Source organism: Triturus cristatus, chromosome 6 (assembly GCF_964204655.1).
Source record: "Triturus cristatus chromosome 6, aTriCri1.1, whole genome shotgun sequence".
Classification (NCBI taxonomy): domain Eukaryota; kingdom Metazoa; phylum Chordata; class Amphibia; order Caudata; family Salamandridae; genus Triturus; species Triturus cristatus.
The window spans coordinates 110,169,707-110,197,464 of record NC_140589.1 but is presented as its reverse complement, the minus strand read 5'-3'; the positions used below and the strand labels follow the sequence as shown (position 1 = coordinate 110,197,464).

General features: G+C 51.1%; 1 protein-coding gene and 1 pseudogene across 1 annotated transcript in view; one reads left to right on the top strand and one right to left on the bottom strand.

Annotated features, from left to right (window-relative positions):
- DLK2 (delta like non-canonical Notch ligand 2) overlaps positions 1-27,758 on the top strand; it is a 249,454-nt gene that overhangs the window by 70,841 nt on the left and 150,855 nt on the right. The gene's annotated exons all lie outside the window — the stretch shown is intronic.
- LOC146816474 (syncytin-A-like) lies at positions 26,648-27,683 on the bottom strand (annotated as a pseudogene).

Sequence of the window (27,758 nt, the reverse complement as noted above, 5' to 3'; positions counted from 1 at the left end):
AAATTGGCATAACTCCAGTGACCATGTACATAAGGTGCATAGAATTGTAACATGGAGCGGTGGCTCAATGCAGATAGATGGCTGTGGTGAAATCTAGAGAAGAGTATCTCGAAGCCTACCCTCATAAGGTTTCCGATTGGTGGTGCCCAGTCGACCTGTGGGACCTGGCAACTCATAAAGCCCATTCACAAATAAACTTTGCCACAGGTGATAGGAACCCTCTAAGGCTGTGTTTTTCCTCTCCATTGGGTCTTTTGTCATGCATAGGTGGACAGTCGGCTGTGGCAACATGTACCACTGCGTTCTTTGTGGCAGTCAGTCCATACGGGCTGGCAGATTAATAATTCATGTATTGATGGGTGATCAACGAGATGTGTTGTAAGCAAGCTGAGGGGATAGTCTTTCACCTGGTCCCATCTGCCACCTGGGTCGTCCCTGGAAAATTGTTGGTTGGACAAATATGCTCAGTGCTCGCACACGTCTCGGGCCAGTGATTCCGGTGCTCCGGCTGCAGGCTGCCTGCAGCCCCTAACATAACATAGGATGTGCATTTGTAAAGCACACGTTCACCCACGGGTATCTTGCTGCTGAATAACATGTTTATTGTTATAAAACTCAACGGTACTCATTTGATCGACCTCAGAAGGATGAAAGGCTCAGTGGACCTGCCAGGATTTGTGCGTGTGACCGTGAGGTCGAACACAGGCCTCTACAGTGGACGCATTAGTATCTAAGCCACCAGACCCGGCGACTGACCATACTGATGACTGCAATGAGACCAGATTGTGACTGATCCGATGCCCACAGTTTTGAAATCACTGGCGACCTTGCCTGTAACCATATTGGTGAATGTGTTGGTTACCACACTGGTGATTGTGCTGGAGACCATGCTGGTGACCATGCTGGCGTCCAGGCTCTGACCCAGCTGGTGACATAGGTGACTGTACTGCGCTGACGACCATGGTGATGTGGAAGGTGACTGCGCTGGTGACTGTGATAGTGACTGTATTGCATTGCTGGGGAACAAGTTGGCGACCACGTTGGTGTGCGTACTGGTACTGCGCTGGTGCCGGTGACGCTCTGGTGACCATGCTGGTGACTACACTAGTGACTGAAATGGTGGCCCTTTTGGTGACCACATTGTGGCTGTGCTGATGACCGTGTTGGTGACTGAACTGCTCACTGGGTTGACAGATGCCCCTTGGACCCTCATCATGACTACGCTGGTGACCACATTGGTATTCACACTGGTGACCACACTGGATACTGCACTAGTGAATGCACTGTTGGTCACACTAATGAGTGTTGTGCTGGCCATGCTTGTGATCCCTCGGAACTCTCTACTGACCTTTGGCCTTTGGCCAGGCCATGTTTATTCGTGTCATCACCATATCCTGGACTACTGAATCTAGCAGTGGATATTATTGTCATAGTTATGCAGCACTTGTAAAGCGCACCCCCAGATTCTGGATTTCAAGCAGGGATGGACTCCAGGGAGTCTAGTTAGGTGGATTTTTTTTTATAACGCTGCAAAGCATTGCTGGTAGCAACTGCGCTATAAATGGGTGAATGATTATATTACACACTGATCTGGAAATCTTACTACATCTGTCCCATATCAGGAATCCCCTGCGGCACCGTCCTTAGCTGCCATCTTGCTTTCCCTTGGAACAGATCTGCACTAGGGTTACGACCCCTTCAGCATATCGCCCAACAGTATAGCCTATGGGGCAATACCCTGAACGGATATAGTCAGGGAATTGCCCAACAAAATAGCCAGTTTGTGGCTGTGGCTGGTTTCAACGAGAGACCTTGTAACACTGGGTGCCTCATGCACCCCTCTTCTGCAGGTGTCAGACGTTTGGGCAAAGACATTGCTATAAAGTTTAAATCATGGAAAGTCCAGGTGTTGCAGTGACAGACTCGCAGCAAGCCCAGCTCTAGTTCAGGGTACCTGTTGTTTCACCGTCACTGATCCCCTTTCCGTTCTGCCATAAAAGCCAGCCATTTTATGCTTGCAAGTCCTGTTTACAAGCCAAAACACTTACAGAGACAGCCATCTGGGCTGGCCACGCTTGCCACCAGGCAGCCAGCGGCCTTATCGTTGTCATTAAATACGAGGCAGGGTGTGACACGCCACACACGCCAGGCATGGCGAGGGGAGCTGGCTGTGTTTACACGCTGGGCTGGAGTGAGTTCATGGAGGCTGGCAGCAAGCGGTGTTAAACTGCAACAATACAAGTGCCCGTGCCAAGTAGCATGGTGCAGTGCCCCTGTGCGGTGTGCCCAGCGCGTGCCATGATGCTATGCCGGGTATTCGGTGACTGTGTAGACTCAATGGAATCGCAGCGCGCCACGTGCTGACAGGACCTCCTCGCCGGGAAAGGATTCCCGCCCTACGGGGTCCTCCAGTCCTTGCAAGCGCAGGCTCCAGGAAGACCGTCCATGGGACAAGACTTTCAGCAGTCGCTGTCCCTGAGGTTGAAATGCGACCATCTCGCGTCCCTCGAGTTCGCAGCGAGGGGCGATGAAAATGGGGGCATTGGGGTGCGGAAGAGGGGGCTGCGATGCATCCACCTCTTCCGCACCCAATGCCTCCATTTGCATCCCTGTTCCAAACCACCTCTTTCACTTTGCGCAGTTTCCACGGGTCAGAGGTTACCAGAGGACTCCGTGTACCAGTATACCAATGCAGAGCTTTCCATTAACTCCCTGAGGCATTCTGGGAATTGTAGTCTTGCTCCATTTCAACTGAGCAAATAGGTTTGGCAGAAGGTTAAACAATGACAAGTAAAAGGAAAGGCCAGTCCTTGAACATGGACTCCCTGTAGGAAAAGTCTTCAGGGGTCCTCGCAGAGGACTCAGTTGTTTCTTTGTTTATCAGTAACAGCTAGGGTGACCAACTGGCATTGATGCAAATTCAGGACGGTGAGTGTAAAAATTCAGGACAAAGGGTCACAATTCAGGACACAAATTCAGGACAGGAGGACAAAATTCAGGACAAAACTTCAGGACAATAGATAAGTTTTACAGACGTATCAGAGGAGGTCGCGCAATAGTATATAAGTAAGCCCACATATTCAACCATTTGCAAACCTATCCATCATGTATCCTTCATCCATCCTTTCACTCATCCATCCACCCTTTCACCCTATCCATCTGTACACTCATCCATCCCCTCTTCTACCTATCCATCCATTCACTCATCCATCCAGCCATTTACCCTTTCACCCATCCAGCCATCCTTTCACTTACTCATCCATCCACCCAGTCACTCATCCTTCCACCCTTTCAGTCATCCATCCAGCCTCCCTTTCTCTCTCCATCGACCCTTTCACTTAGCCATCCTTCCTTCCATCCATCCACCCAGCCATCCATCTACTCATCCACTCATGAATCCATCCATTGACCCTATCACTCATCCATCCTTTTTCTCATCCATCTATGAAATGATGACCAACTTCCTCTCCAAGCGCTCCCAGACTATCAACCTCGGCCCGTTCCGGTCTAAGCCGCAAGACCGCTCCAAGGGGGTGCCACAGGGTTCATGCTTAAGCCCGACTATGTTCAACATCTACATAGCTCCCTTGGCCACTTTACTGAGACACCATGGATTCGTCCCAATATCCTACGCGGACAACACACAGCTCACTTTCTCCTTTAACAAAACCTCTCAGACAGCTCAATCCACATTCTCCACCGGCATGCTGGCTATATCTCGCTGGATGGAAAGTAATCTCCTCCAGCTGAATGGCGGAAAGACGGAAGTTCTGCTCTTCGGTGATGCCCTTCTCCTGTGGACTCCTCAAAGGTGGCCCCCAGAATTAGGCGCCCCCCCTACCCCGGCAACCACTGTCAAGAACCTCGGAGTTCACCTCTAACAGACCCTCTCTATCAATCAATCAATCATTGTCATTTGTATAGCGCACTACTCACCCGTAGGGTCTCAAGGCGCTGGGGGGGGGACGTTACTGCTCGAACAGCCAGGTCTTGAGTTGCCTCCTGAAGGCGAGGTGGTCCTGGGTAGTCAAGGTGGATGGGGAGGGAGTTCCATGTCTTGGCTGCCAGGTGGGAGAAGGATCTTCCTCCGGCGGTGGCTCTGCGGATGCGTGGAACGCCGGCGAGGGCGAGTCTGGCGGAGCGGAGTTGGCGGGTGGGTGTGTGGAAGGTCAGGCGGGTGTTGAGGAGCTCGGGTCCCAGGTCGTGGAGGGTCTTGTGTGCGTGGGTGAGGAGTCTGAACATGATCCTCTTGCTGACGGGGAGCCAGTGCAGGTCTCTCAGGTGTCCGGAGATGTGGTTGTGGCGGGGGATGTCCAGGACGAGTCGTGCTGAGGCGTTCTGGATTCGTTGGAGTTTCCTCTGGAGTTTGGCGGTGGTACCGGCGTAGAGGGTGTTCCCGTAGTCCAGCCGGCTGGTGACGAGTGCCTGGGTGACCGTCTTCCTGGTCTCTGTGGGGATCCATCGAAAGATCTTTCGAAGCATGCGCAGGGTGTTGAAACATGAAGACGAGACGGCGTTGACTTGTCTGGTCATCGAGAGGGAGGAGTCCAGGATGAAGCCTAGGTTGCATGCGTGGTCCGTTGGCTTGGGGGTGGTGCCCAGGGCAGGGGGCCACCAGGAGTCGTCCCAGGCGGAGGGTGATGATCCCAGGATGAGGACCTCCGTTTTGTCTGAGTTCAGTTTCAGGCGGCTGTTCTTCATCCATTCGGCGACGTCTTTCATCCCTTCGTGTAGGCTGGCTCTGGCAGTGTCCGGATCGTTGGTGAGGGAGAGGATCAGCTGGGTGTCGTCGGCGTATGTGATGATCTTGAGGTTGTGTTGGCGTGCGATGGCTGCGAGGGGGCGCATGTAGATGTTGAAGAGGGTGGGGCTGAGCGATGATCCCTGTGGAACGCCGCAGATGACTTCGGTGGCCGCTGACCGGAACGGGGGGAGGCGGACTCTTTGGGTTCTTCCGGCGAGGAACGAGATGATCCACTTCAGGGCCTTGTCCTGGATTCCGGTGCTGTTCAGGCGTTGCACTAGGGTGTGGTGGCAGACAGTGTCGAACGCTGCGGAGAGGTCCAGGAGGATGAGGGCCGCTGTTTCCCCGTTGTCCAGAAGGGATCTGATGTCGTCTGTGGCGGCGATGAGGGCGGTCTCCGTGCTATGGTTGGCTCGGAAGCCGGACTGCGAGTGGTCGAGGGATCTGTTTGTCTCGAGGAAGTCCGCTAGCTGTTTGTTGACGGTCTTCTCGATGACTTTGGCAGGAAACGGGAGGAGCGAGATGGGGCGGAAGTTCTTGAGGTCGGTGGGGTCTGCTGTTGGTTTCTTCAGCAGGGCGCTGATCTCGGCGTGTTTCCAGCACTCCGGGAAGGTGGCGGTGTCGAAGGAGGCGTTGATGATGTCGCGGAGGTGGGGTGCGATGATGCAGTCAGCCTTGTTGAAAATGTGGTGTGGGCAGGGGTCGGTGGGGGATCCGGAGTGGATAGTGTTCATTGTGCGGGTGGTGTCTTCGGTGCTGACCGGGGTCCAGATGCGGAGGGTGGTGGTGGGGGGCGTTGATTCGGTGGTGGGGTTCGTGGTTGGTGGGCCGAAGCTGCTGTGTATGTTGGCGATCTTGTCGTGGAAGAAGGCGGCGAGTGAGTCGCAGAGGTCTTGCGATGGAGTGATGTCGTTTCCGGCGTCGGGGTTGGAGAGCTCTTTGACGATGCTGAAGAGTTCCTTGCTGTTGTGGGTGTTGTTGTCCAGACGATCCTTGTAGGCTGTCTTCTTCATGGCGCGGATCAGTTGGTGGTGTTTGCGGGTGGCGTGCTTGAGGGCAGTCATGTTGTCTGTGGTCTGGTTGGTGCGCCAGGTAGCTTCCAGGGAGCGGCAGTTCTTCTTGGAGGTGTTGAGTTCGTCGGTGAACCAAGATGCTTTCTTGCTGCCGTGTCTGCTGGGAGGGTTCTTCAGTGGTGCGAGGGCGTCTGCACAGTTGGTGATCCACTGTGTGAGGTTATTGGCGGCTATGTTGTGGTCCGTTGAACTGGCGGGGGGGTTCTGGCTGAGGGAGGCGGAGAGCTGGTCGTTGGTGGTCTTGTTCCAGCTTCTGCGAGGGGCCTGTTGTGGGCGGTGGTGGGTCGTTGTTCGGCTGAAGCTGAAGTGTACGCAGCTGTGGTCAGTCAATTGGAGATTGGTGGAGTGGTTGAAGGCGACATACTTGCTGGATGAGAAGATTGGGTCCAGCGTGTGGCCTGCGTAGTGGGTGGGGGTGGTAACCAGTTGCTTGAGTCCGAGGTTGGCAAGGTTGTCCAGCAGGGCGGCGGTGTTGCGGTCCTTGCTGTTTTCCAGGTGGAAGTTGAGGTCTCCCAGGAGGATGTAGTCGGTGGAGTTGATGGCGTGCGGGCTGACGAAGTCTGTGATGTCTTCGCTGAATTGTGTGCGTGGTCCCGGTGGTCTGTAGATGAGGGTGCCTCTGAGTGTGGTCTTGGGGTCGATGTGTATCTGGAAGTGGAGGTGTTCGGCGGAGGTGAGGATGTCATCGGAGTTGGTCGTGATGCGGATGGTGTTCTTGTGGATGATGGCGATGCCTCCTCCTGTCTGGTTGACGCGGTCCCTCCTGGTGATCTTGTAGTCGTCTGGGATGGCGATGGCGACGTCGGGCGCTGAGGAGGCGTTCATCCAGGTTTCCGTCAGGAAGGCGATGTCTGGTGATGTCGAGTCGAGGAGGTTCCAGAGTTCGACGGCATGCCTGTGGACGGAGCGGGTGTTGAGCAGGATGCACTTCAGATGATTGTTGCTGGGCCTGCTCGGTTTGGCTGGGGTGGGGCAGGTACGGAGGCAGGTGAAGCGGCAGGCTTTGCAGGTGAAGGGTCCGTGAGTGCGTCTCGGGGTGGCTCGGTAGCAGGTGGTGTTTCGTTCGGCGTTGAGTGCGTGGAGGGTTGAGGCGTCGTAGGTGAGTCGGGTGCGCTGGCGACGTCGAAGACCAGGGGCTCTGGCGCTGGGCGCGGTCCAGGCGCGGACGGGCGCAGACGGGCTTACCTTTGGCGCACCTTCGGCGCAGATACGGCGCTCCCGCTGCGCGCGTCCACTGCGCGGTCGCTCTGAGGGCGTCATAAGTAAGGAGCCGGGAGGGAGGGTCAGCTGGGTGGCGGGAGTGGGGCAGCGAATGGGCTGGAGGGGGGCGGGGCCGCAGGGAGGCAGCGGCGGGAAAAAGGAAAAAATCGGCGGGAAGGAATCGGCGGGAGAAGCAGGAGGGGGCGGCTCAGCAGAGGCTGGGTCGCCCACAAGAACGGCAAATCCGGTGGTGCCCGGGGAGGGCAGGGGTCAGGAGGCAGTGGAGCGTGGGGGCGACCTCGCCTGGGAGGGCTCAGCGGTTGCTACCTGCCCTCAGCGCGGTCCCCTTAAGTAAGGAGCCGGGAGGGAGGGTCAGCTGGGTGGCGGGAGCGGGGCAGCGAATGGGCAGGAGGGGGGCGGGGCCGCAGGGAGGCAGCGGCGGGAAAAAGGAAAAAAACGGCGGGAAGGGATCGGCGGGAGAAGCAGGAGGGGGCGGCTCAGCAGAGGCTGGGTCGCCCACAAGAACGGCAAATCCGGTGGTGCCCGGGGAGGGCAGGGGTCAGGAGGCAGGAGGCAGCAGGAGGCAGTGGAGCGTGGGGGCGACCTCGGCTGGGAGGGCTCAGCGGTCTCTATGAAGAAACATGTCTCTCACGCAGTGGGCTCATGCTTCCACATCCTGGGCCTTCTAAGGAAAGCTTTTCCCTACCTCCCCGACTCCACTAGAAAGACCCTGACCCAGACCCTAGTACTGAGTAAGCTAGATTACTGCAATGCCCTCCTGATCGCAGCCAATGAGTCCTCACTAGACCGCTTGCAGGTGATACAGAACACCGCCACCCGCCTGGTCCTAAATGTGCCCTACAGATCAGCCTCTCTCCCCCTCCTTCACCAACTACACTGGCTGCCCATACGACAACGCGTGAAGTTCAAGATATGTTGCCTTACACATAAAGCGATTTGTGGCACTGGCCCCTCCTATCTGGCGGAGAGACTCCATCATTACACCCCTCACCGGACTCTGCGCTCCAGCTCCAAATCGCTCCTAACTATCCCCAAGATAAAAAAACAAGAACGGGAGGAAATACTTTTCTTACCAGGCTCCTCTCATCTGGAATCAACTCCCCCTCGCCTTAAGACAATGCCCTGACCACTGGAAGTTCAGGAAAATCCTGAAAACTGCCCTGTTTATAGCCTAATACCCCGACCAATGCTTCTCTGCAAATCCAGAGCGCTGAGATACCCTCAGGAGGGTGATTCAAGCGCTATATAAGACAATAAGTCAAATCAAATCTATCTTTTCACTCCTTCACTCATCTATTCATCCTTTTATCCATCTACCCTCCCTTTCACTCACTCATCCATCCATTCACCCTTGTACTTATCAATTCATCAATCCATCCATCATTTCACTCATCCATCCACCCACTCACTCACTCATCATCCACCTTTTCACTCATCCATCCTTTCACTCATCCATCCTTTTACTCATCCATCCTTTCACTCATCCATCCACCCTTTTACCCATTCAGCTATCCTTCCACCCATACATCCAGCTATTTACCTTTTCTCTCATCCATCCTTCCACTCGCTCATCAATCCATCCATCCATCCATCCACCCTCTCTCATTCTCCAGCTATTCAATCTTTCATTCATCCATTCACCCATCCCTTCACTTACTCACTCGCCCACCTTTTCATATTAATTTTGAGCTGAGCCTTTTTGAGAAGAGGCCCATCAAGAACTTCACCCTCGCTGCAGGAGCCATTCCAGGACTGGGACAGGAGCCACCCAGGGCGGAGACAGGATCCACCACAGGAGGGACAGGAGCCATCACAGGCGGGGGGACAGGAGCCACCACATGGGGGGACAGGAGCCATCACTGGGGGGGGGGGGCAGGAGCCATCACAGGAGGGGGAACAGGATCCACCAGGGTGGGGACAGGCGTGGGCATGCAGTATTCTAGTATCATCTTGGTCTCTTCCAGGGTGGGGTAGGGCTCCCCACCCCCTCCTGGACAAGACAACGAGACAACATGCTCTCTTTCCAAAATGTTAGTTTTGCTACCCCCCACTGTGATGTACAGTACTTAAAGGACATACTCCAAGAGAATTGATTTAACTGATTGTCCTCCATACTTTGTTAATCAGTGTGGGTGCGATTGTGCCATTTCTTTATTTTATTACATTATAGACTGCATGTTTGAAGAACCCAGGTTTGCTCACAATTTAGTGGCAGTAATTAAGCTCTGTGCAGAGAACCACGGGTGTAATCAGGGCCGGTTCTAGGATGTTTGGGGCCCTGGGCAGAAAGGGAATGTGTGAGGCCCCTCTAAATTGCAGAGACATGACGCATTCAGGGCTGTTTGCATCTGAATAGATGCCCCTACTCCTGAAGCTGCAGCCCCTCCCTCTCAGTCACCTTCAAGCACCGCTTAACATCTCATCAGGGGCGGAAGGTGTGAGGGTGGCCATCCCGCTGTGCCTCTCCAATGCTGCTGGGTATCTGAGCTTTGGTACTGCATCGGAGTCTGTTACACCCGACCTCAACAGCATCGGAGTCAAGAAGGCAGGTGGGTGGAAGCTGTGCCGGCTTTAGGGTGGTGCGACCGGTGCCCGGTTAAAATTACGGACAAATGGCGTCCGTTAAAGAATCCTTCACGGACAACGGACAGACGGCCGAAATTACGGACTGTCCATGAAATTTACGGACGGTTGGTCACCCTAGTAACAGCAGGGCTTTAAGAAGGAAAAGAAACTGGGGGTGGTCTAAAAGGGGCGTGACACATTTCTTAAAGGGGTGTGGCCTATCCGAGTAGGGGAGTGGTCTAAATCAAGATAACTAGCATTGTGTGCTTAAGAAAATCATGAAGTCGCAACCAGCAAAGGATAATAAAATAGCCAAACGGTATATTTATTAAGTATAAGCCATAAAATATCAAACACTTTAAAAAACATGTAAAAATGATTTACATTACTTAGAAATCTATTGCAGGATTTCCCCAAACCCTTGAAGATATTCACTGTGTCTATTTTGCTGGGGTTTCTCACAACACTTTTCTTCAGCAGACCTTCTACCTTTTGCCAGCCAACTCTTTACATACAGCTTTGCGTCAAATGTTTCAAATGAAGGACCATTGAGTTTTACCCATAAGCATGAAGAAATGGTCTCTACAAGAAGAGAGGCCCTTGTTGGACAACTACAAAAAAATTATTGTATCCTCATGTAACCCAACTGGTGCTATTATGTAAAGCGCTCTGATACCCGATTCGGGTCAAGTTCGCGCTATATAAAACACCGTTTAAAAAAAAAAAACTAACAGTGTACTTAGGAGAGGATATTCCCAACAGTTGTTAGGAGAAAATGCCAATTCAAGACTGGAGCAAACTTAACCATCACCAGAGAGAAATTCCACAGTAATCGGTGCAAATTTGCCCAAAGTTTGCTGAGCTGGCTTTAAGTGAGCACTTGCGGTCCATTCCTTCCCATTTTTCTTAAATTATTCTCTTATTACACACTTAAGGGAAACTGTCTAATTTCAAGTAAGTGTTATTTGGTTTCCCAGTAGTAACTAAGCAATTTCGCTGAGACTGCATAGTTAACAAAGGCACTTGATGCTGACTAATGGTTTCCTTTAAGATGTTTGATGTCATTTTTCAAAAACATAAAATATGGTATAATTCAAGCATTCCACCATCACTTTTCCCTCACTGAGAAACCGAAGTGTAATGAATTTGTCAAATCACGAGTCGAAGCGAAGTTGCACATCAGCCTTATACCTGGTGATTGTATATTCCCCATCTGTGTAGAGTGTCACACAGGACTTAATTACATCAGTGTTAGTAAACATAGGAAGAGCAGAGCAATGTGAAAGTAGATGAAAATGAAACTCAGAGGGGTCCGTCTGGGTCGGCTTAACTATTGACTTGAGATATCTACTTACTTCTTTAAGGCAGAGCAGGGTCACACTGGTTGCTGGAGAAATCTTGCTACAGGCTGTAAAAGCACAGTCGTGCCGGTTCTAACCAGCTGTTGTTGTGCCGATGGCTGGCACGATGACGTAGGTGGCGCTGCATGTTCAAAGAGAAGGGAAATCCCGGTAGAAAGTGTCTCTCTTCAAAGGATTTCCCTTCCTGCTACAATGACATCACGCCTTAAGCAGTGCACGTGCATGCTCACCCGAAACACCAAACAAAAACCGGGACGTCTGGTCACCCTACCTTTGAGGCCCAAAAATAGAGTCCCCTAGAGACCCCTTTCGAGGCACCCCAAAACAACTGGGGGTGCTCAGACCCCCACAGACCCCCTCACTTAAAGCCCTGAGTAACAGACAGCAAAATGAGACAACACATATGAGGATTTCGCAAAAACCAGCACATCAAAGGCTTTGGCAAAAAGCAAATAGAGAGAGGGCGGCGCCCACCACGAAGCAGACATGCTTGAAGGCATTATGCTGTGAAAATTACCTGCTCGCTGACTGGCAGTGCCAGACTCCCCTGAAGAGTTCAAATGAGAGCAAAATAAGTATCAGAGCTTGCATTATAGCAAAGCAAGAGGACATTTTACTACATGAATAATAATAACACAAAAACGGAAGAAGAGGGTCCAAGGGAAGAGGTTTATAGACCTGCGAGGAAGAAATCCCCTATTCAAAGACAGTAATAACACACAAAATCCTTGGGTAATGTGTAAGTACGCAAGATGCCAACAGATAACGGATAAGAGTCTCACAAAATCTCCACTGGGGAGAGATCCCTTAAAGGACGAATACCCTCACACACCATAGGTGTCATGCTTCATCATATACGTTTCTCCTCCCAATGGGAAAACCTAGTCCCATTGAGGGCTACAACCTCCTCAATATGAGGAAGGAGCTCAGGGATGTTTTTGAGATGTTTCTACTCTCACAAGGATGCTAAAATCCCATAGATGGATGATAGTGTAGTGAGGATGAAGGGCAAGTGAAATGTGCTCCAAAAAAGTGGTGAGATTAAAACTACCTAGTGGGGGCAAAAAGATTCTTTATTTGCTTGCTCACACTGGTAGAGTTTAAAAACAATGCAGCGAGCAGTATGGATTTAAACTGCTCGGTATCATAAAGAGGTCGACATGTTTCAGCCTAAGTGATCTCAGTTAGTATCTAGGCTTTCATCAGGACCAGTAATTTTAAATCTGCTGCTGTGTAAACGTGAAAAATCAAGAAAAAGTGGAAAAATAGTTATACCAAACCAGTAATCCTATGTATCCTTGTCGGATTTTACTGGATGTACCCGGTCACAGCTCACGTACCACAACGGTGAGAGTGGGGCCCCCTTTAATGAGCTGTTGCCAGGTCGAGGTGTGGCTACTTATCCTACATTTTGGGTACATCCAGTAAAATCCGACAAGGATACATAGGATTGCTGGTTTGGTATCACTATTTTTCCTCTTTTTCTTGATTTTTCACTTTTACACAGCAGCAGCTTTAAAATTACTGGTCCTGAAGAAAGCCTAGATACTAACTGAGATCACTTAGGCTGAAACATGTCGACCTCTTTATGATACCGAGCAGTTTAAATCCATACTGCTCGCTGCATTGTTTTTAAACTCTACCAGTGTGAGCAAGCAAATAAAGAATATTTTTGCCCCCACTAGGTAGTTTTAATCTCACCACTTTTTTGGAGCACATTTCACTTGCCCTTCATCCTCACTACACTATCATCCATCTATGGGATTTTAGCATCCTTGTGAGAGTAGAAACATCTCAAAAACATCCCTGAGCTCCTTCCTCATATTGAGGAGGTTGTAGCCCTCAATTGGACTAGGTTTTCCAATTGGCGCAAGGGTGCCTGCATTAGGACTAGGCAGCAGATTGTGTGCCAGCGCAGGCAGAGAGCAGGAATGCAACGTATCATGATAGATATGGCTCATTCCTGCTCTCTCCCTTTCACGCAGCGCAGAAAGCTGTCTTGTTGTGTTGCATGAAAGAATGATAGATCTGCCCCTTGGTCTCCCAGCCCTTTTCACTGCATCACCGAATGCATGGTCTCTCCTGCCCACTGACCTCTAAGGTTAAATGCAAGGTCTCTCCTGCCCACTCCCCTCTATGGTTAAATGCAAGGTATTTCCTGCCCACTCCCCTCTGTAGTTAAATACAAGGTATCTCCTGCCCGCTCCCCTCTGTGGTTAAATACATGGTCTCTCGTTCTTCAATTATAAAACACCTGAGGATAGATTTATCAATATTTGACGCAGCGCAGCAAGATAACTTGCTACACTGTGCTGCGCTGCGTCAAATGGAGAAGGCAGGAATGTGCCAAATTTACTAATGTATGGTACATTCCTGCTCTCTCACTGCGCCGGCGAACTAGGGGGCATATCAGCAACAAATTTCGATACAGATCGCAAAGCACGCGTATCTCTGTTCTTCCTATCACCGGCTATCGCTGGATTTCTTCGCCGAGTTAGCGCTGTATTACCAACGCGTTTCCCAAAGGCGATAAGAAATCCAGCTATAGCAGCGAAAAGCACCAACATCTCGTGAATAACAGCGATAACTTTTGAGCGCTAATGATGTGCTTGTAAATATGGGAGTGTGGATTTAACCTGCCAATCCACCTCCCATACACTACATGGTAAAGTCAGGTTTTGAGGAGACGTAAGAATCCGGCGATACCCGCGGTTAGCGGGAGTTTCAATATCGCCTCGCAAATCTTGTTAATACAGCACTGTTGTGTTAGCGCTCTCTTACATGTTGTAACTTCTACGGCACACCTACTTTGCATCTCATTAGCGATGTTCATCGCTGGAATGAGATGCGGTACAAAAACGGCTGCTAACATGCGCTAATGCACGTTAGCGCCCCATTGTAAATAGGGAGATGAAATTATCGCCGCTTTTTTGGCTTTTAAAGCCAAAAAGCGGCGAATTGACCCTTGAGAATATGCCCCCAAGTACTGCCTAGTGCCAACACAGGCACCCTTGCACCATGATGCTAGGGTGCCTGTCAGTGGAGTAACACTAGCCCCCGCAGCCACCGCGGTTCGGGGCGCACCTGAGCTCCAGGGGGCATTGTCTGGCACTGTACATCTGCGGCCGACCCCTGGCTGGCGAGCTCGTAACTGGGTTCGGAGCAAGGGGGGCCACCTCTATGTACATAGCAAGGGGGCCCCTCAAGTTTTGTTAGGCCACTGGTGACTGCGTTGCAGGCAGGAGTGTTCTTGAGAAGGAAGGGACACCTTTGTGCACAAAAACAACCCATAGAGGCGTTTTTCTCTTTCTAAGTGTGCTGCATAGTGCAACACACTTAGAAAGAAAAAAACTAGGAGAAATAAAGATCTTTTTCTCCGTTGGGCCTCTATCGGGCAGCCGGACAATAGTGATCCATTCCCAGGTTTACCAGTGTTGGTACATCTGGGAATGCGCCAAAATCCATGGGTGGGAACACCTTCTCTACGTCCATGAAATTCCTTCACGGGGCAGAGGAACACAAGACAGAGATTTACTCTGACCTTCTGTTACTCCAGATTTATCAAGCCACGCACGGTGGTTCAAGGTGGTTTTGTGTGGCTTGGTAAATCTGATATAAGGATTGCGTTGCCTTGCGTTACGCTGCGTGATGCAAGGGCAACAGAATCCTTTGATAAATGTAATCTCTGGCCTCCCAGGCCCATAAACTCTACCATTGAAATGCTGGTCTGTTCTGTCCAATCCTCGCCTATCACTGAAATGCTCCTACTCTCCAGCCCACTTCCCTACCGTCATAACAGTGATGGTGTCTCCTGCTAACCCACCTCCCATCATGCAATGCCTGGTCTCTCCTGCTCACCCACCTCCCATCACGCAATGCCTGGTCTCTTCTGCTCCCCTACCTCCCATCATACAATGCCTGGCCTCTCCTGCTCACCCACCTCCCATCATGCAATGCCAGGTCTCTCCTGCTCACCCACCTCCCATCATGCAATGCCTGGTCTCTCCTGCTCACCCACCTCCCATCATGCAATGCCAGGTCTCTCCTGCTCACCCACCTCCCATCATGCAATGCCTGGTCTCTCCTGCTCACCCACATCCTATCATGCAATGCCTGGTCTCTCCTGCTCGCCAACCTCCCATCATGCAATGCCTGGTCTCGTGTGCTCACCCACCTCCCATCATGCAATGCCTGGTCTCTCCTGCTCACCCACCTCCCATCACACAATGCCTGGTCCCTCCTGCTCACCCACCTCCTATCAAGCAATGCCTGGTCTCTCCTGCTCACATACCTCCCATCACATAATACCTGGTCTCTCCTGCTCACCCACCACTTTCCATCACGCAATGCCTAGTCTCTCCTGCTCACCCGCCTCCCATCATGCAATGCCAGGTCTCTCCTGCTCACCGACCTCCCATCACGCAATACCTGGTCTCTCCTGCTCACCCACTTTCCATCACGCAATGCCTGGTCTCTCCTGCTCACCCACCTTCCATCATGCAATGCCTGGTCTCTCCTGCTCACTTCCCTCCTGTCATAAAAGTGATGGTGTCGCCTGCTCACCCAGCTCCCGTCATACAATGCCTAGTCTCTCCTGCTCACCCACCTCCCATCATGCATTGCCTGGTCTCTCCTGCTCACACCTCCCATCACGCAATGCCTGGTCTCTCCTGCTCAACCACCTCCCATCACGCAATGCCTGGTCTCTCCTGCTCACTTCCTTCCTGTCATAACCGGTATGGTCTCTCCTGCTCACTTCCCTCCCATCATGCAATGCCTGGTCTTTCCTGCTCACCCATCTCCCATCATGCGATGACTGGTCTCTCCTGCTCACCCACCTCCCATCATGCAATGCCTGCTGTCTCCTGCTCACCTACCTCCCATCATGCAATGCCTGGTCTCTCCTGCTCACCCACCTGCCATCACGCAATGCCTGGTCTTTCCTTCTCACACCTCCCATCATGCAATGCCTGGTCTCTCCTGCTCACCCACCTCCCATCACGCAATGCCTCGTGTCTCCTGCTCACCCACCTTCCATCACTCGATGCCTAGTGTCTCCTGCTCACCCACCTCCCATCATGCAATGCCTGGTCTCTCCTGCTCACCCACCCCCCATCATGCAATGCCTGGTCTCTCCTGCTCACTTCCCTTCTGTCATAAAAGGGATGGCGTCTCCTGCTCACCCACCTCCCGTCACGTAATGCCTGGTGTCTCCTGCTCACCCACCTCCCGTCACGTAATGCCTGGTGTCTCCTGCTCACCCACCTCCCATCACGCAATGCCTGGTGTCTCCTGCTCACCCACCTCCCATCACGCAATGCCTGGTGTCTCCTGCTCACCCACCTCCCATCACGCAATGCATGGTCTCTCCTGCTCACCCACCTCCCATCACACAATGCCTGGTCTCTTCTGCGCCCCTACCTCCCATCATGCAATGACTGGTGTCTCCTGCTCACCCACCTCCCATCATACAATGCCTGGTCTCTCCTGCTCACCCACCTCCCATCATGCAATGCCTGGTCTCTCCTGCTCACCCACCTCCCATCATGCAATGCCTGGTCTGTCCTGCTCATCCCTCCGGTCATAAAAGGGATGGCGTCTCCTGCTCACCCCCTTCCATCACGCAATGCCTGGTCTCTCCTGCTCAACCACCTCCCATCACGCAATGCCTGGTCTCTCCTGCTCACTTCCTTCCTGTCATAACCGGTATGGTCTCTCCTGCTCACTTCCCTCCCATCATGCAATGCCTGGTCTTTCCTGCTCACCCATCTCCCATCATGCGATGACTGGTGTTTCCTGCTCACCCACCTCCCATCATGCAATGCCTGGTCTCTCCTACTCACCCACCTGCCATCACGCAATGCCTGGTCTTTCCTTCTCACACCTCCCATCATGCAATGCCTGGTCTCTCCTGCTCACCCACCTCCCATCACGCAATGCCTCGTGTCTCCTGCTCACCCACCTCCCATCACACAATGCCTGGTCTCTTCTGCTCCCCTACCTCCCATCATGCAATGACTGGTGTCTCCTGCTCACCCACCTCCCATCATACAATGCCTGGTCTCTCCTGCTCACCCACCTCCCATCATGCAATGCCTGGTCTCTCCTGCTCACCCACCTCCCATCATGCAATGCCTGGTCTCTCCTGCTCACTTCCCTCCTGTCATAAAAGGGATGGCGTCTCCTGCTCACCCACCTTCCATCACGCAATGCCTGGTCTCTCCTGCTCACTTCCTTCCTGTCATAACCGGTATGGTCTCTCCTGCTCACTTCCCTCCCATCATGCAATGCCTGGTCTTTCCTGCTCACCCATCTCCCATCATGCGATGACTGGTCTCTCAGGCTCACCCACCTCCCATCATGCAATGCCTGCTGTCTCCTGCTCACCTACCTCCCATCATGCAATGCCTGGTCTCTCCTGCTCACCCACCTGCCATCACGCAATGCCTGGTCTTTCCTTCTCACACCTCCCATCATGCAATGCCTGGTCTCTCCTGCTCACCCACCTCCCATCACGCAATGCCTCGTGTCTCCTGCTCACCCACCTCCCATCACTCGATGCCTAGTGTCTCCTGCTCACCCACCTCCCATCATGCAATGCCTGGTCTCTCCTGCTCACCCACCCCCCATCATGCAATGCCTGGTCTCTCCTGCTCACTTCCCTTCTGTCATAAAAGGGATGGTGTCTCCTGCTCACCCACCTCCCGTCACGCAATGCCTGGTGTCTCCTGCTCACCCACCTCCCATCACGCAATGCCTGGTGTCTCCTGCTCACCCACCTCCCATCACGCAATGCCTGGTGTCTCCTGCTCACCCACCTCCCATCATGCAATGCATGGTCTCTCCTGCTCACCCACCTCCCATCACACAATGCCTGGTCTCTTCTGCTCCTCTACCTCCCATCATGCAATGACTGGTGTCTCCTGCTCACCCACCTCCCATCATACAATGCCTGGTCTCTCCTGCTCACCCACCTCCCATCATGCAATGCCTGGTCTCTCCTGCTCACCCACCTCCCATCATGCAATGCCTGGTCTGTCCTGCTCACTTCCCTCCTGTCATAAAAGGGATGGCGTCTCCTGATCACCCACCTTCCATCACGCAATGCCTGGTCTCTCCTGCTCAACCACCTCCCATCACGCAATGCCTGGTCTCTCCTGCTCACTTCCTTCCTGTCATAACCGGTATGGTCTCTCCTGCTCACTTCCCTCCCATCATGCAATGCCTGGTCTTTCCTGCTCACCCATCTCCCATCATGCGATGACTGGTCTTTCCTGCTCACCCACCTCCCATCATGCAATGCCTGGTCTCTCCTACTCACCCACCTGCCATCACGCAATGCCTGGTCTTTCCTTCTCACACCTCTCATCATGCAATGCCTGGTCTCTCCTGCTCACCCACCTCCCATCACGCAATGCCTCGTGTCTCCTGCTCACCCACCTCCCATCACTCAATGCCTAGTGTCTCCTGCTCACCCACCTCCCATCATGCAATGCCTGGTCTCTCCTGCTCACTTCCCTTCTGTCATAAAAGGTATGGTGTCTCCTGTTCACCCACCTCCCATCACGCAATGCCTGGTGTGTCCTGCTCACCCACCTCCCATCACGCAATGCATGGTCTCTCCTGCTCACCCACCTCCCATCACGCAATGCCTCGTGTCTCCTGCTCACCCACCTCCCATCACTCAATGCCTCGTGTCTCCTGCTCACCCACCTCCCGTCACGCAATGCCTGGTGTCTCCTGCTCACCCACCTCCCATCACGCAATGCCTGGTGTCTCCTGCTCACCCACCTCCCATCACGCAATGCCTGGTGTCTCCTGCTCACCCACCTCCCATCATGCAATGCCTGGTCTCTCATTCTCACTCCTCCCATCATGCAATGCCTGGTCTGTCCTGCTCACTTCCCTCCTGTCATAAAAGGGATGGTGACTCCTGCTCACCGACCTCCTATAATGCAATGCCTGGTCTCTCCTGGTCGCCCACCTGCCATCGTGCAATGCTTGGTGTCTCCTGCTCACACTTCCCATCGTGCAATGCCTGGTCTCTCCTGCTCACACTTCCCATCGTGCAATGCCTGGTCTCTCCTGCTCTCTTACCTCCCTGTCTTTAGTGCAGTGTCTGGTTTGCTCTCCCTACCTCAAGGACAAAGAGTTCACACCCACGCACTGCCAGGCCGCCAGGCGCCTACAGGCCCTTCTCTCTGTAGTAGGCACTGCATACCCGCGTCACGTGGCTCGCGGTGACCGTAAATAAAGTAAGGCCTGCTATTGAAGCCGCGCATGCCTGCACTGCGCGTGGGTGGTGGGGTATCAAGAACACAGCATGTGCAATATTTACACTTCCTCCCCATTAAAGGCTTGGGTTACATTTGTAGGTGCCTCGTTCTAGTACACTACAGGCAAGGACATGCTCTGCAGCTGTTCGCAGGACAGGCACGCCCTCCTCCCCCATCGGGTGTTAGGAAGCGTTTCAGAGCGGAGTCAAACAGGGGGTGGCTGGCTGGCCCTGCCCTGGCCCCACAAAGCTGGCCTTTTAGGAGCTGGGCACAGAGGTCTCGCCACCTGCACCCAACCAGGGCTGCCGGTGCTTGCTGCTTCTCCAAACCACCATAGTGACCACACCGTCATCCGCTCCACTCAACACGCATGCACAGACGTCACCCAAGGATTACACTGACACATTCGTTATGGGTGAAGAACTGCTGCAGGTTTATTTCATACAACATAAGTATGACGATAGAGTGGGTTATCTTACGGGCGATCCAGGGCAAGCAGCCCCTCGCTGCTCCGCCCGCCTTACGAGCCAGCACGCACGGTGGGTCGATGCCCGACAGCGCGGCACATTCTTTTCAGATCCTCCTTTGGATCACGTGATCTGTCTAATACTCCTGCCCCCTTTTTACGGGGGGCGGAGCGTGTTATGGCACACCCCCCGGTTGGTCAGGCCCCCAACCGCCCGAAGGACTAACGGGGCGCCGTCGCGGTCTTCCCAGGACCTTCTCCGGCTCACGGACCTTGGCTCGGGCACCCTTACTGTGCCGGACAGGGGTACCCTTACTGTACCGACTGTCGTAGAGGTACCCTTACTGTACCCTTCTGCCTCCAGATCGCCCTGTAACTCCGCCTGCAACACAAGAAAAAACATTATAACATCCCAGTTGCGCGCTGCCTACGCCGCGCAGGGTAAGCGGAAAGGGTGGGAACTCGCACGGCCAGGAGAGAAACAGGAAGCAGAGGGCGAACTACGGAGGCGGGAGGCATAAATAGGCCTGGCCCCGCCCAGTGGCCCGCCTCCCCCAGCAGGGCCATTGATTGGGGCCTCCCGTCCCAAGGCGCGGCCTCACGAGAGAGGAGGAACAAAGGGGGGGGGGGAGGCTCCGACGGGTGGCCACTAGAAGGCTGACCTGCTAATGTCCCCCTGCGTGGGACGCGGCCAGCGGCATGTGCTGAGGCTTATGCCCGAGACTGCATCTCCCAGGATGCCCCGGGGCGTCGAATGACAGTCCTAAACTGGAATTTGGTCTGTGGTGAGAGGGGGGAGGCTGTCGTCGCTGTGTGAAGGTGGCCGGCCTTTGGCCTGCAGCTGGTTAATGCTGGTGTCTGCCCTCGGATATTAGACAGGGCTGTCATTATTACACATATATAATATGTGATGCACCTCCCATGAGTGTGGTAATTTGCTATCATGTTCGGTCTGGAGAGGGCCAGCTCTGCCCTGCAGCTGTGGACACGCCTCTCTACCACAGATGTGTATACGGCTTCTCTAGAAGTCTGCAGATGGGGAGACTTTTTCGTGCTACAGATGTGCACTTCTTTCTTTCGTCAGATTTGCAGACGTCCCTCTCTCCCTTAAAAAAGCGCCAAACGCTCTCCCCTACAGACATGCAGACAGACGTCCTTCCACAGGTGTGTACTTTTTTTAGGTCTCGCGCCTAGCGATGCAGTGCGTGGCCCTGCTCGCTCAGCGCAAGACATTTAGTAGGTAAAAATGGGGTTTCGGAAGCTGACCTAGGAATGGCACACGCACGAGCGTGTGCTTTTCCTTTTGTGGCACGCTATTGGGCTTCGCGTGCGTGTTTTTTACCAAGAGAGCACACAATAGGCCAAAGGCGGGCGCATTGCTCTGCCCATGGTCTATTGGTGTCTATTACGCGCACCAGCCGTCATGTGGTTTCAATTATCGTGCCCAGACCCCGGCGCAATAATTAAAACCACATGGCTCGCTGTGGCGCGCGTGTGCACCACTCGCGGGCTTGTTCTTTTTTTTGGATCCATTTCTCAGGGAAGCAACTAAATTAAAGAAGCCATGTTTTGTTCGGCGCCACTTTCACACAGTGATGTTTATAAAACAAAGTCTACCTATTTTTATGTGGTTGGCCGACGGTGAAATCGTTAAGCTTCACAGCGGACAACATTCGTAGCATATACATTGTCACCCATGGAGGTTGCTTTGGTCAGCGCCTGGCTTGTAGCAGATACCCAGACTGTGTCCGATTCTTCGGACGGCAGATCTGCTCTTTAAGTAAAGTCAACAGCAAGGGCTTTTCAAAATCTGCAGGAAGACAGCAGCAATTCAACAGGCACCACATTTCAGTGTATTTAAGACCTGTTCTAAGTAAATGGGAGTAACCTTGATGACAGCAATGGGACTAGTGCTGATGACAATTAAAATAGCGCTGATGATACCAATGGGACTAGTGCTCCTGACAACAATGAGAATAGCACTGATGATAACAATGGGACTAGTGCCGATGCCAACAATGAGAATAGCACTGATGATAACAATGGGACTAATGCCGATGTCAACATTGAGAATAGCACTGATGATAACAATGGGACTAGTGCCGATGCCAACAATGAGAATAGAACTGATGATAACAATGGGACTAATGCCGATGTCAACAAAGAGAATAGAACTGATGATAACAATGGGACTAGTGCCGATGTCAACAAAGAGAATAGAACTGATGATAACAATGGGACTATTGCTCATGAAAGCAATGAGAATAGCACTGATAACCATGGGACTAGTGCCCATGACAACAATGAGAATAGCCCTGATGATAACAACGGGACTATTGGTGATGATAACAATGAAAATAGCTCTGGTGATAACAATGGGACTAGTGGTCATGACAACAATGAGAATAGCACTGATGATTACAATGACTATAGGTCTGATGATAACAGTGGGACTAGTGCTAACGAGAACAGTGAGAATAGCGCTGATGACAACAATGAGACTAGTGCCGATGACAACGAGACTACTGCCTATGACAACGAGACTAGTGCCGATGACAACAACAAGAATAGCGCTGATGATAACAGGACTGGTGCAGATGGCAAAACTGCTTGATTAAGAGACTGTTACTCAGGGTCCGCACTGCTCATTCATAGGAAACACTGTCCTAGACTCACATGTCTTTCATCAGTGTGCACACTGGTGTTGAACCATATTCCTCCAACAGATTCTAGCACATTTTTACAGGTTAATATGTTCCTTGTGAGGCCTCTTGACTCCTGCCGTTGGGATTTAAGTTCTGCCACTATGTTGATTATAATTCCAGTGTTGGAGCATTGTGCTTTTGGTAACACGAAGTCATCTCGTGCTTTACCTGTACTTGTTTGTTTTCGTGAGTAACATTAAAAGAGCCAGTATGTGCTGTAGAAAGGGCTTTTCGGTAACAACAAACATTTGCAATGCAATAGGTCTCGCGTTTACGCAAGTTTGACCTCTTGGCATTGTAAATGACTATGGCTTTTATTTATGTTTCAAAAACCAAAACATAAATAAAAGGCAATATCATTTACAATAAAAATAGCTCAAACTCTCGCAAATGCTAGACCTATTGCATTGCAAATGCTTGTTATCCTACCTTCGTGGACAGCCGTTGTCCCATGTACGGATGTGCAGCTCGACCTCTCTCATATAGATGTCACATATGCCGTTTCCTAATGAGCTGAGGCGTCTTTCCTCCTAGGAGGTAGGATGGCTCACCGGTTTAACGCTCACCGCTTAGGTCTGCTGTGGCCTACAGTTAGCAACTCAGCCTTCCTTACTTGCGAGGTCGTTAACCTGAGTTCAGTTGACTTGTGTAATAGTAATAACAGTTGTGTGCAGCACAGATGTGCGATATGAACTGCCACATTTCAAATAAATTACGTTATTCCAGGTGTGCATAGTTCTGTGCTCCCTCCCCTGCAGATACACACATCTTCCAGCAGATGCGCACCCCCTTCCCTTATAGACATGTACACTCCCCTCCGTATACCACAGATTGTGCATCTCTCCCTGAGAAGTGCATACCGCTGTCTCCACTACAGCTCGATGCACGCCTCTCACCTACAGATGTGCAAACATCTTCTCCAGGTACCTGCTTACCTACCTCTCCCACCTACAAACACCCACGCTTCTCCCCCTAAGCACAGGGCACACATCTCCCCTACATATATGTAGACTTCTGATTGGCTCGACAAGTTTCATCCTTCAGCATGTTACAGAATGTTCTCTCCTCCACAGATGTGCAGACGCCCACCTCCCTCTTGACAGGCTCATCTCTGGTCAGACAGCTGTTTACTGAGGCATTCGGTTAAATCCACCTACAGTGCGCTGACTACACTTGGGACCAGGGGATTCCGGTCCACGCTACTAGTGCCTAGAGACCTTTGGTGATTTGCGCTCTATAAATATAATATAACATAACATAACATAACATCTCCCATCTCTGCAGATGTGCAGACCACCTGTTGGGACAAACCTTTCCACAGCTGTTGGCGGTAGCTGCCCCTTCCTGGGGTTTTGGGGTGATTCGCTAGAGGTCCCTGTATTCTTCATGCCATGTGACTCCTAATCTAAGGAGTCTCCTGTGCACCAATCCTTAAGCTCCCCTACAGAACCATTGCCCACTGATTCGAAAATGGGGCGCCTGGCATCTCCCTCTGCGCTGGAACCACGCGTTGCGCTGCCAATGCCTGCCCAGTGCCCGCCTCTATGGTCTGACACCAGCTGCCGGAATGTGCTGCCCAGGAGGGGATTCTTAGCTACCCAATGCTGTGCCGTCTGGCCTTGGGGATGTGAGGCCCTGCTAGACTGGCACAGGCTGTCCTTCAGGTATGAGAGTTGCCACCAGGCATGGACAGCCTGTCCTTGAGCAAGTAGTACCCCAAGCAAAATAATATTGTTGCATTTGGGCCCCCCATTCCAATCGAAACAAGGCTATGTTTTAGGACATTTGGTGTTTTCTGGCACCCTCTTGTGGCCATGTGAGATAGTTTGTCAACAATAACTTAACGGCGGCACTGACGCTACCCTGGGGATGTAAGTGAGTGACAACAGAGCCAGCCTGCCTCGAGAGATGCATTCGTTGTTGTATTCTGTGCTGCATCATGTCATGGAGGTATTAGTGTGATTCTGCACAAGTGTCTCCTCCTGCTGCGCAGAAGTGCATTTATTTAGTTTGTTGATGGCAGCTAAGTTCAGGGGCGTAGCTTGGGGGAGTTTGGGGTGTAAATAAATTCATTATCTAATAAATAGTTGTGTACAGGTGCTTTCAGTCTAGTATGGTGAGGACTCAGTGCTTAATTTGGACAAAAATAAGTGCCAGGGCCCTCATCAGGAGGCCACTGCAGCTTGCACCACACATTGCACCCGCCATGCTGACAATGACGGCAACAACACAACTGAGTTGCCAGACCAAAAAAAAAAGCAGACTCGACTTCTGTTGGCAATATAGTATAGAGTTTATAAAAAGCGAGCAGGTCAGTCAGCTCAGTGGAACTGGAATCTGAACTTCAACTTCAAGGTGGCGGACAGTTTCTTTTATACCTTTTGTAACCGCAAATACATCATACATTGGCATGTTAAATCGACGTTTGCTCAAGCACAACAGTATCTTTGAATATCAAAAGGTAATACTGTCTGCAAAAACAAATAACAATCAACAGAGGAGTGTATCAGTATAGTAACAAAATAAATGAGCAAGCATGCCAATAATTGTAATAAGATTATTACTTATTGTAAAAAAAAAAACATTTATTTTTTTATATAAAAGCCCTCACTCACCAACCTGGTTGGTGACATGCTTCATCATTGGGCCCCACCAGGAGGGGCCGAATGCCACCCTAGTGTGCTGCAACGCCAGTTTCCTGCCGAGCTGGTAAAAAACGTGTAAGGTGAAAGTGATATTGGTGTAATTTAAAAATGCCCAATTGTGTCAAAAAAGACCTTTATTAATGTTGCCAATCATACATGAATAAAATAATTTTGTGTGGGATAACGAACTGGGATTACAAGTTCATAGTTTATCCCAGAGGTGTGGTCAACATGTGAGAAGAACCCGGCGGTATGGGCGCGCTAAGGCCCTCCCTGACCATGGGTTCGTAAGTGTTAAAAATATCGAAAAAACGAGTTTATTAAAAGGTGCAGAGGTTCAATGCACCATGGGTCTCGTGAGGAGGGTGGTGGCAAAGATGGCACACCGCCAGCAGAGCCAGGCACCCGTTATGAACCTAAGCACTCCCTCTTATTAAACAGACCCTCACCGTCGGGGTCTGTTTAAGAAGAGGGAGTGCTTAGTTCCATAACGGGTGCCTGGCACTGCTGGCGGTGTGCCATTTTTGCCACCACCCCCCTCACAAGACCCATGGTGCATTGAACCTCTGCACCTTTTAATAAACTTGGTTCCTCTCTATAATTGACGGAATCTATCTTAAGTGTTTTTCGATATTTTTAACACTTACGAACCCATGGTCAGGGTGGGCCTTGCGCGCCCATACCGCCGGGTTCTTCTCACCTCACATCCTTGGTCCTGATGAAAGCCTGATAAATATTCATGGAGGCAGAAACATGTTGACCACACCTCTGGGATAAACTATGAACTTGTAATCCCAGTTCGTTATCCCACACAAAATTATTTTATTCATGTCTGATTGGCAAAATTAATAAAGGTCTTTTTTGACACAATTGGGCATTTTTAAATATCACTTTCACCTTACACGTTTTTTACCAGCTCCGCAGTAAACTGGCGTTGCAGCACACTAGGGTGGCATTTGGCCACTCCTGGTGGGGCCCAATGATGAAGCATGTCACCAACCAGGTTGGTGAGTTAGGGCTTTATAAAAAAAACGAATGTTTTTTTTACAATAAGTAATAATCTTATTACAGTTATTGGCATGCTTGCTCATTTATTTTGTTACTATACTGATACACTCCTCTGTTGATTGTCTGATTTATTTGAGGGGAATAGGAGTGTTCCCTATTTGTGTTCCCTTCCTCTCCTGTTGTTTTCCGTGCAAAAACATCTAACCACACGTTTATGGCATACTACTCATGCACGTGTTATTGTTACATTTTCACACCACTGCTCTACTACTCGTTCCTTGGCTTGTCTCGTGCTTTGAAGCCTAGCAATACTCTACTTCTTACACATCTACTGCTCTGCAAAGCCTACCCTCCCACGTATTCTGTGCCTCTGTGATGCTATATCTGCATATTTTCTCAGAGATGTGTTCTTGCAATGCTGCCAGTGACGTTCCATTTCTGCTGTGTCTAATTATTTTTCTCTATTCTCCTAAAGCTTGTGTCTACTCCCCCCCCTCCCCCACACCAAGGTCCTGGCTCCATTTGCAATGCATTTTCATTCTGCTATTATAGACAGCTTAGGCCTGTATTTTTCCTTTAACACTTACATCTGTACACGTCTTTCTGCTGATGCTTGCATTGACATGAGCAGGCCTTCTTCACTTTCTACATTCATTATAACATTCTCCCCTTTAGTTGAAATTTCAACTATTTCGTCACCTTCTTTTTTGCTTGGAGTCACTAATGTGTATACATTCTCCTCAACATCCTGCATTTTATTGACCATTCTAGTAGTGAACATCCCTCCCAAACTCTGACCAACTCTTTTTCAACATTCTATAACTATCTGGAAGACACAGAATATCAATAGCAATAGTACAAGAACAGGCAACAAGGCCTTAAATAGTCCTGACATCCAGGACGGTATCCAAGTGAAGCCACCCTGAAAAACTTTTGTCAGGGGCACCACCCTCGACCACCATCTTCTTTTGCAAGGTATGCAACATTTGTATGGCCTCTACTAGTGTCCCATTATCTCCGTCACTGGCTGGAATATACGTGCAGCAAGCAGTTTGAATCTTGGAACATACTCCCCCCTCCATGGCAGTCATAAAGTCTAACACATATCTATGCTGCTTAATCATTACTCTCATAGCTCGCAACTCTTCTTTAACCATGTTGAAGCCACCCGCAGTGGCGTTCATGGCTTTCATCAACTCACAGCGAGTAATCTGAAGCCAACGTGCAGTCATTTTTGCTTGAAAGAACAGAAGGCTGCTGCCAAAGAAGATTTGTGCATCATTGAACAGCCTGTGATCTTGTGAGACGTTGTCCCAGGCTGTAGTACCGAAATACTTTGCAGCTCTCTTCCTTCAATGATGGTGCAGCCAGGTCATTGTATGGCTCATGGGATGGTCATGTAGTTGAGAGATGTCCACTCCTGGATTCACCAGGGAGGGGGTGTGCACAGTGACCAGAGAACAGAGACCTCTCCAACCTGAAGGAAGTCACGTCTACAGCCACTCACCACAGTTCAAATAATAATCCATTAGTCTGGAGGTGCCCCATTGCATGTCAGCATTACGTCTTGTAACATTGCAATTGATGTTGTTTCTCACTGGGACCGTTCCATTTCCCATGAAATACAAAGAGAAAAGAATGGGTTTTCTACTTGCTCGAAGAGCTGTAGGTGTCTCTACCCAAGTTAGTCAAGA